The 9,889-nt window shown below is 41.6% G+C and overlaps 1 long non-coding RNA gene across 1 annotated transcript; it reads left to right on the top strand.

Annotated features, from left to right (window-relative positions):
• The first annotated feature begins 2,195 nt into the window (after positions 1-2,195).
• Positions 2,196-9,402, top strand: LOC131495011 (uncharacterized). The gene is made up of 3 exons (XR_009253717.1): positions 2,196-2,350; positions 5,129-5,277; positions 9,253-9,402. It is a non-coding gene; the product is annotated as an uncharacterized LOC131495011 (long non-coding RNA).
• Positions 9,403-9,889: the final 487 nt, after the last annotated feature.

Below are 9,889 nucleotides of genomic sequence, written 5' to 3'. Positions count from 1 at the left end.
GATCTCACAAACTGTGAGATCATGACTTGAGCTGAAACCAAGAGTAGGACGCTTAACCAACTGAGCCACCCAGGCGCTGCAACTTTTCTATTTTCAACTGGACCATGAAGCCCTTGGAGGGCAAAGATTGTGTCTTCTTAGTATTTCCCTTTGGTTTCTAGCATGGTGTCTTTTGCATAATTAGTAAGTACTTCCTGAAGAATTAAAAGTAAAATAAATTGAGTAGAACAAAATGGACTTCCCAAATCTTGAGAGTTAGAGTTAGCTCACAATTTAGGCTATCTGTCCTCATAGAGGTTATAGACTGAATTTTCGTGTCACATGTTGAAGCCCTAACCCCAAATATGATGGCATTTGGAGATGGGGCCTTTGAGAAATAATTAGGGTTAAATGAGATCATGAGGGTAGGATCCTCATGGTGGGACTAGTGGCCTTAAAAGAAGAGGAAGATAGAGGAGAAAGAGATATCACTCTCATTGCCATGTGAGGACACAGTGAGAAGGTGGATGTCTATAAGCCAGGAAGAGATCTCTCACTAGGAACCAATTGGTGGGCACCTTGATCTTGGACTTTTAGCCTCCAGAACTATGAGAAAATGAATGTTATTTAAGCCCCACCCCAGTCTCTGGTGCTTTGTTAAACAGCCTGAGTAGACTAAGGTACAAAGGTATATTAGAAATGAGAGGTCTTTAAAAAATTTATGGGGTGTCAGGATGAAAGGAAAACACCAAAGGGGCACCTAGAGAGAGAGAGAGGTTTGCAGAAGCCTCAATGTATGCCTAGCTCCTATATAGTAGGTGTTTTCTGTGTGAGCAGTCCAAGCATGGTGTTGCATCCAGAAAAAATAACACATTTGATATCTAATGCTGACTAACAATAAAAATCTTTATTTCAGTCTCAAATAATTGGAAAGGGGATCACAGTGCCTTCTCTTTACCCAGGTAGTTCTTTCAGAGACCTGATCAGAGAGTGTCTGCCTTTCTTAACTTCCTGGCTACATGCTCACACTTGGCTTCTGGTTCTTCTTGCTTTCTTCCCTTCTCCCAGTGCAGTCTGTCCTCAGGCGGCACCCAATACCGCTGGCCTTGTGTATAAACACAACTCACTTAGAAGGCAGGAGTGTGTTGGAGGTGGAGGATGTGGTCATAGTTGTAGCAGAGTGAGATTATTCTAGAAATTCTGGTGAAAGAAATTGGGGAAGATTTGGGAAGCAACTTGGCTTTCGGGCACTCTAATGAGTTCAAGAATGCATGAGCACCTTACAGTGGCTGCGAAAAAGAGTATGTGAACCACATAATGGTCTATGTGATATGCTGTGGTGGCAAAGATGAGAAGGCACAGGCGAGTCATTTTGCTATGACAGTGGTGAAGTTATTACTATTATTATTGCTTTCCTTTTTAAGGAATAGCTTTTAACACTGGCTGGTATTTAAAAAACATTTAAAATTGTCCAACTGTTCTATGTAGTCTTGCTCTTTACCAGTTAAGAGGTATATATGGTTGAGTGTAAAATGGATAGCATGAAATGGTGCTAAGGTGTGGGTTCATAGCCCTGCCCTACCTCTTAGTGTGAAAATACCCAAAGCTATTCAGCACTTACTAGGCACTGTTCCTGGTTTATCTGCACCATCTCCTTTGATTCCTTCAATAAACTTAATGAAGACACAAGCACTATGAAGAACTCTCATTTTACAAAGGAGGAAGTTGAGGCAGAGAGAGGATAAATTACATACTCCAGGTTAAAGAAGATAAATGGCAGGACCAGGAATTGAGCCCACACAGATTGTTTCTAGAATGTGTACTTTTAATCACTCCTGTCTATAGCTTCAGGTGGAGGGAACACAGTCTGTACTCTTCTCTGGCAAAGGTCCAGAGCAGAGGATATGACAGTCACCATGGGTTGACCATATTCTAGGAGCTAGTTTGGAAGCCCCAATTTTTGTGTTGCAATGATTATACGTTTGGCACTTCCTTAATTTCCAAATGCATTTATATAGGAGGTAGACTGATCATTTTGACTGAGAGAGCAGTACAAGAGAGGGTAGCAAGGCATATATGAAAAAAGGGATCCTAACATCAATCCTTATGGACCTAGGATGGGTGAGGGAGGGTATATGAAGTTACAAACCACCCCTCAATCTCAGTAGCTCAATGGAATATGTTGTATTTTTCATGTTACATGTGCAATGAAGGCCAGCACGGTGCTTGATAATCACTCGGAACTTCAGAATGACAGAGCTCCTTCTTGATAAGTACTTACAAGATTGCTGTAGTAGGTGAAGACAAAGGGGTGAAGAGTGTCCACCTGAAAGTGACTTGCATCACTTCTGTTAATATTTCATTGGATAAAGTAAGTCATATGGCCAAGCCTCATTTCAAGGTGGGGGAGTATAATCATACAATCTTTCTAGAAGAAGAACCAGGAATAGTTGATGAACAGCACCCAGACTAACCCAGAGCCTGGAAAGGCTCAAGAGTGTAGATCCTGATTCAGTACTCGCAGAGCATAATGCAGTTTCCAGACTCAAGGGAGAGGCACAAATGGAATTTCCACCTTCTTTCCCCCTCAACAGTTGCTCATTCCAGTTGCTTATTCCAGAAAATACACTGAGATGCCCAGAGAAAACATCATCATTTTTAAGTATTATCATAAAAAAGGTATTTCCTACTCATCTGATTATGTGAACCAAGAGCAATTAATTATGTGGTTGCGTGGTATCTTGGGAAACAAACTCTGTCCAGGCTTGGTAAGAACAAGCTTTATGGCTGTTTTCATCTCCAGAATAGTCTACATGCAAGAACTCTTATTCATAATCTACAGTTCATAAAATTTTATCAAGTGCCAACATTAAAACCTAATTTGCTTGTTTCCCTTTAAGTATCATTGTGTGTGTGTGTGTCTGTGTGTGTGTTTGTCTCCAAAGTTAAGAATCCTTTTTAGGCTGATAAGAAAGCTTTTATTTTCCAATTTGATTAATGAGTGCTTTTTCTTTGGAATTGAAAACAAAGTTACTTGAGATACTTTCTGAAGCTTCCTCACTTGTCATAAAAGTATGAAGGTAACAGTTTTCAAATTAATTATCTCCCTTTTCTTTCCCTTCCTTTCTCTTCTCCTCCCTATCCTTTCTCACCTCATCCCCTTGCCTCCTCTTACCTTCTCCTTCTCGCCTTCTCTTTCTCCCTCCCTCCCTTCCTATGTAATTCTCATTTGACGAGCTGCACACCCACCTTCTATCTGATCAATTCCTACCAATCCCTGAGGTCAATGGCTAACATTACTGCTTGGGTGAACCTTCCTTGTCCTTGAATGCCAGTTTTGTCCTTGGAATGAACTTCTATAGTATCAGGTACTTCCTCTCCAGAGCACTTATGAAAATGTATTTCTATGATTATTTGTGGAGTTATTTGTTTCATATCTTTCCCCCAATAAAACTGCAGGCTCCATGAACGCAGGCACCAGGATTCTCATGTTCATCACTGTGGCTGTAACACAACACCTGAGCCATGACAGGTGCTCAACAACTCTTTGGATATCTATTTAGTCAGCAATGCTATTACTTTCCCCCATCCCTATATTTGGGTGGGTGGCTTGATGGCTTTTTTGGGGTTGAGAGGTACAGGCCAACTCAGATGGGAATGAACTGACAGGGGAGAACCCCTGTAAAAATGAGAACAGCAGCAACAAAAATACCTGCTTGACACCAACCTGCTTTCTCTAAGTGTTGATATTTTGTGGATAGTGGTCAAGTGACATTTTAGATCAATGCAAGCTTATTGCTTCAAAACTCTGAAGTTTCAAAGTGCTATTGATGAAATAGTACATGGAGGGAAAAGAGGGAGAAAACTCCCTTTTTTTCTAGCAGTTACGTAAGGTCCTTTTCTGCCTGCCAATATGCCTGCCAACATGCCTGATATGATAGACTGAAAGCACCATTTTCTTGGTAAAACAAACACAGACTTCTCTTTAAAAACACCTTTTGATACTTTATGAGTAGGGCTGGTATATGTAACCGATCAAGACCAACATATGGCTTATTATGACATTTAGCTGATTAAAATAGTCTAGACATAAACTTGAGATTTCAGAAATGTTTAAGTTAAGTAAGAAATACATTTTAATGTACAGTAGATGTGTACTTAGTGCTAGGCCACCTGTATCCCTACAGGAATTACAGAGCAGGAAGTACTTTTGACTCAAGAAGTGTGTCTGAAAATTAAGGTTGTAAATTAACAACAGCTTGTCTATTAGATTATTTCAGCCATAAAGGACTCAGTATGTTTCAAAATGCTCATGATTTTCAATACATTTCTGTGGCTCAATTTAATAAAGAGGGATGCTGGGAATGGCTTTGGCTTGAAGGTCTGCAAAAGCACATTTTTAGAAAATCCCAGAGAATAAATAGTAGCTGCTAGTTAGGCTGTGGTAAAACACACCTGTGGCTAATGGAAAAGGAAAAGTTTGAGCCGCCCCTTGGCACCAGCCTCTGGGCCCACACCAGGGGGAGAGCTGTGGCTTAGTGGTCTGTGCCCAGCCTCTGCCACGGGGCCAGGAGCACCAGGCTTCTCCTCCAGCCTCCAAGACCTTGGGTATAGCCTCCACTCACTCTGGTTTTGTTTTCCTGGTTTGTAACTGGTGAATAATGAGGCCTAATTCACATACGAGGTGCCTGCAAGGCTTAATTAATTGGCTAATGTCTGGGGCCAAACACTTTGAAGTGCAGCCTCTTATGATTAGTTGTAGGGCAATGCTTAAGCTTGGGTTAGGTTGTGATTATGATGAGTTTTTCTGTCATCGTGACCCCCTTCTGGGCATGTAGGAGGTGGGTGAGGTCAGGGGAAGACATGGGGGTATGTTGGTCAGACACGCTTCTTTAGCTCTCTGAGAGAGAGATTGAAGGAGAAATAGGGAAGGAAGAGGAGGAGGAGGAGGAGGAGGAGGAGGAGGAGGAGGAGGAGGAGGAGGAGGAGGAGGGAGGGAGGGAGGGAAAAGAAAAGAAGGGAAGAGAAGAGAGTGGACACTTCTGAGGTCTCTGAGGGCATAGTTCCCAGGTGGTCTATGAGTGTCTGGGATTGACTGAGATGACAGCAGGGAAGAGCACAACGTGGTAATTTTGCCTTTCTCCTGCAGCCAAACTGTTGAGCTGGCAAGACGACATGGAGCCCACGGTGACCTGAAGCCCATTTGCCGTATTTGTCTTGCCAAGATTTTAATTCTGTCTGTGTATGTGAACTCTGTTGACCCTTTCCTCTCTGAAGCACTCAGTGGCTTGGACACAGGTATGGCAGCCAAGAGAATGGGGTCCTTCTCCCAGTTTGTGATTTACAGTGTGATTCTAAGTGGGGTACTTTGTTCACCTCCTTGGTTTCCTCATTTGAAGAACGAGGAGTAAATGAGCCAAGATGTAGCAGTTAGCTTTTGCTGCATGACAAACCACCCCAAAGCCTTGTGGCTTAAAACGACAAACATTTATTTAACTCATAGTTCGGTGGGTTGGCATTTGGGACTGAACTCCTCTGGGTGGTTTTGATGGTTGGGACTGGGCTTTGCTGACCTGAGCTGGGCTTGCTCATGTGTCTGCGGTCAGCTGGTAGGGCAGCTGGGGCCAATTGGTTTATGATGGCCACGCCTGGACGATGGGATGACTGGAGCCTTTCTTCACGGGTTCACGCATTCTCCAGCAGGCTAGCCCAGGCTGACTCATGCGGTGGTCAAAGGTTCTAAAAGAGTGGAAACTGCAAGGTCTTTGGAGGCCTAGGGACAGAACTGGCATGATCGAGTCACACACCAGCCCAGATTGGAGGGTGGGGAAATAGACTATTCTCCTTGATGGGAGCAGCTGCAGAGCATTGTGGCCAATGTTTCCTTTAAACTACTACACCAAGGTACTTTTCAGCCCCCAATTAACAATGACCAGAAGTCAGGACTAATAAAACAGCATCTATTTTTTTGAGTTCAGCTTTAAGAATCTGAGGTTACAAGTCCTGGCTGGCTGTTTTGAATTCATTATGTGACTTTAAATAAGTTTTTCAACTTTTTGTTGATTTTAAATTGCTGTACTAGGCTCCTTTTGCTTATATATTACTAGGAAAGCAATCAATGAAGAATTTTAGAGAGAAATTTAGGTATCCACAAGGATTGGTGAATAAAGGGCATTTGGTAACACAAAAATTAACACAAAAATTAATACATGTATTAGTACATACTTAGGTCCTTTAAACTTTTCTTTGCAATACAAATTTTTTCTCACTGTAGAAATTTAGAAAAGGAGTATAAAGAGATGAAAATGGAAGTCATATTTTACTCCATCATCAGAGGTAATAGTGTATAATTATTTATTCTTTGGTATAATTCTATCAATAATTTTTCCAGTAGGTATGTGGTCTGCTGCAAACATAGGATCATACTGTCATACTGTTGTTATAATCTTCTTTTCACTTTGATAACTATACGATAGTACTTCGTTTTTGGTGACTGTGTGGTGTTCTAGCGTGCACATGTGCCACAGTTTAGAGAAACACCCCCCCCCCCCACTGTTAGGCATTTAAATATTATTTTGCTTTTAAAAGTTATTTTAAAAAACATCATATAAACATTTCACTGCTAAACTCTTTGAATATATTTGTGGCATAATAAGGAATATATTTGGTCTTTGTCCCTGGTTTCTGGCATGGGACTCCTACAACCCTTACACTTTCCTGAGTGACCGGAGTATGTTTCATCATTCATAAGGAGTCCTTCAGGGTGTACCTGAGTGTATGCTAATTAAGTGACATAGGGTGGGGATCCTACATAGCTTTATGATGGGGCTGGTCCCGAGGAAGACAAAGTGATGAGAAGATTGGAATTTTTAGTCCTGCCCATTAACCCCTGGAAAGGGTAAGGTGGGGGGGTGGGGCTCCAGATGAAACTCTATAAAACTCTTGAACAATGGTATTTAATGAGCATTTGGGTTAGTGAGTGGATTCATGTGCCGGGGGTAGAACACCCTAGTTCCAGAGGAATAGAGACTCCTGTACTCCAGACCCTTTGGGACCTTGCCCCTATGTACCTTTTCATTTGGCTCCTCACCTGTATCCTTTATAATATCTTTTGTAACAAACTGGTAATCTAATAAATAAACTTTTTCCTGAGTTTTGTGAGCTGCTTTGGCAAATTAATCGAATCAGAGGTGTGGGGCATGGGGATCCCTGATTTATAGCCAGTCGGTCAGAAACAGAGGTAAAAACCTGGACTCCTGATTGGCATCTGAAGTGGGGGTGGGGACAGTCTTGTGGGACTAAACCCTTTAAGCTGTGAAATCTGATGCTGACTCCAGGTAGGTAGTGTCAAAATTCAATTTGTAGGTTATCTGGTTAGTATTTGCTGAGACTCGGAGAATTGCTTGGTGCTTCTGGAAAACACTCCACCACTCTTAAATATTTCCATAGAACATATTTGTGGAAGTGGTGTTGCCATGTCAAAGGGTAGGCATAATTTAAAGACTTTTCATTCATTCTAAGAAATTCAAAAAAAGCTCAGCCATTTGCTTGCGCATTACTTACTGATAAGGCCCATGCTCTTGCTCTTCGTTCTTTTGAATCCCTTCTGCGATGACTCTATATCTCATTGGAGGTTATACGACTCCCAAGATAAACAAACTGCAGAACTGGAAAGAATCTCAAAGATCATTAAGTCTAATCCCATAGGCAAAGCTCAGATGCTAGCACCTTCTCTCTGTATTCGCTTAAAGGTATTGGATTTAAAGAAACACAACACACATAACATTAAGGTGTATCTGAGAAACATCAGTCCCACTTAGAGCTGTTGAGCATGACAGAGTTTCTGTTCTCTCTAGGACAAGGGAAGGAGGAAGAACAGACTTCTAAATGGTCCTGGTTTCCAAAAAGGAGCAAAACAACTCCTTCTACACCTCAGTTGCTCATGCCCCTCAGCACAGCAGGCTGAAACAGCAAGATGTCTGCTCAGTGCTGGGCTTTTGAGAGAAACTACAAATGTAGAGTTGGGGCATTCTCCTATCAGAAGAGAAATGATGAAAAATAAACACATCTAGAACAAGCATAAGAAACAGATTAATTCCACCAGATTATTTTTGCCATTCTTTACAAATTTAGAAGCTAGAACAACTAGCCCTTCTTTTTCTTTTAATGTTTATTTGTGAGATAGAGACACAGATGCAAGTGGAGGAGGGGCAGAGAGAGAGGGAGACACAGATTCCGAAGCAGGCTCCAGGCTCTGAGCTGTCAGCACAGAGCCCGATGCGGGGCTTGAACTTGGGAGCTGTGAGATCATGACCTGAATTGAAGTCGGACGCTTAACCAACTGAGCCACTCAGGTGCCCCACAACTAGCCCTTCTTAATTCCCTCCAGCATTCAGAATTCTAATTCCTATCTTTGGACTGGCATGGAGTTCAAGCTCAGAAAGTGGATTTATAACAACAAAACAAAACACAGAGCCATCTTGCAGTCCTACTTTTTCCTTGCACCCTGCTTCTTCTTCCATAGGGAAGATAGAGTCCAAACTGGTAGTGGTACCTATTCACGCTCCACAAATATATGAGATTGCCCGTTTTCTGCCAAGTCTAAGTGACACATTCACGCCTGACATTTATTCATTCCCTCCAGTAATCAGATCATTTTGACTGGGCCAAGATGGTCAGCCCAACTCCTTCTTCCCTTACAATGAGTTCTTTTCTAGAAGACTCTCATTCAACATACCTTCCTGATAGGGCACACTAAAGTAGATCTGAATTGTGCTTGGTGGACATGGCTTTGGCTAAGCCTTCTAATGCTCAGTTTATGAAAAACACAACATTTACCAAATTTCTGGTGATTTGGCTCCACTCTGTTTTCTCAGAAATCCCAGTAGCATTCACTCAAGTGTTCTCTTGGTTTCCTCATGAAATTCATTGGAGCATGGAGACTTCAGTCACTCAGCATAGCAACTTACTTTATTAATGATCTCCCCCTTTTTTTAAATACAGAAGATATAAACATCATCATAACCACAGAGTTTTCATGTTTCTTACTGTCCGATGACAGCGTCTCTCCCATTCAGCAGGCTTGAGCCTCCATTGTTCCTGTACCTTCCTTGAATGTGATAAAAAACAAACAAACCTTTTTTGTTTTTTACTAAACATTTGTTTCTAGGTTTAGTTCATTCTGACTATGTTCTCTGGCAGTGTTATTATAAGATCATTAATCACAACAACAACAATAATAGCAGCACAATAATGGTATTTCTTTGTTCTCAGGGTCCTCATAGCTTGTTTACACAGATCTGTCAAAGTTGGCAGAAAACGTCTTCCAAGACTTCAGGATAGATGATGAAGACATGGGGAGAAAAAGTTAACAATACTGTGGTGAAAAACTCCTTGAAGTAAGGGCAATTTTACTTGTAAAGAATGGCTGGCAAATATCTTGTTTTAAGGGGAGGATGGATTTATTTATTTATTTATTTATTTATTTATTTATTTATTTATTTACAAAGACATTAAATTTTTTTTTTAATGTTTATTTATTTTTGAGTGAGAGAGAGAAACAGAGTGTGAGCAGGGGAGGGACAGAGAGAGAGGGAGACACAGAATCTGAAGCAGGCTCCAGGCTCTGAGCTGTCAGCACAGAGCCTGATGTGGGGTTCGAACTCAGGAGCTGTGAGATCATGACCTGAGCAGAAGTTGGCTTCGGCTAATGCCTAACTGACTGAGCCACCTGGATCCAGGTGCCCCTTAAGGGGGGAATTTGGAGAATGTATATATGCTTTTGAAACCTACCCATCATGGTCTTGCTCAAACATCCTTTCCTCTGGAGAGTGCTCCCTGATGCTTCACTCTGAATGCTTTTTCTCTTCTCTGACCTCTTAAGGAACGTTGTTGTTTTTCTTACATGGTG

This window comes from Neofelis nebulosa, chromosome 14 (assembly GCF_028018385.1).
Source record: "Neofelis nebulosa isolate mNeoNeb1 chromosome 14, mNeoNeb1.pri, whole genome shotgun sequence".
NCBI lineage: Eukaryota > Metazoa > Chordata > Mammalia > Carnivora > Felidae > Neofelis > Neofelis nebulosa.
Note: the sequence above shows the minus strand (reverse complement) of the source record. Positions and strands in the feature narration are given on the sequence as shown.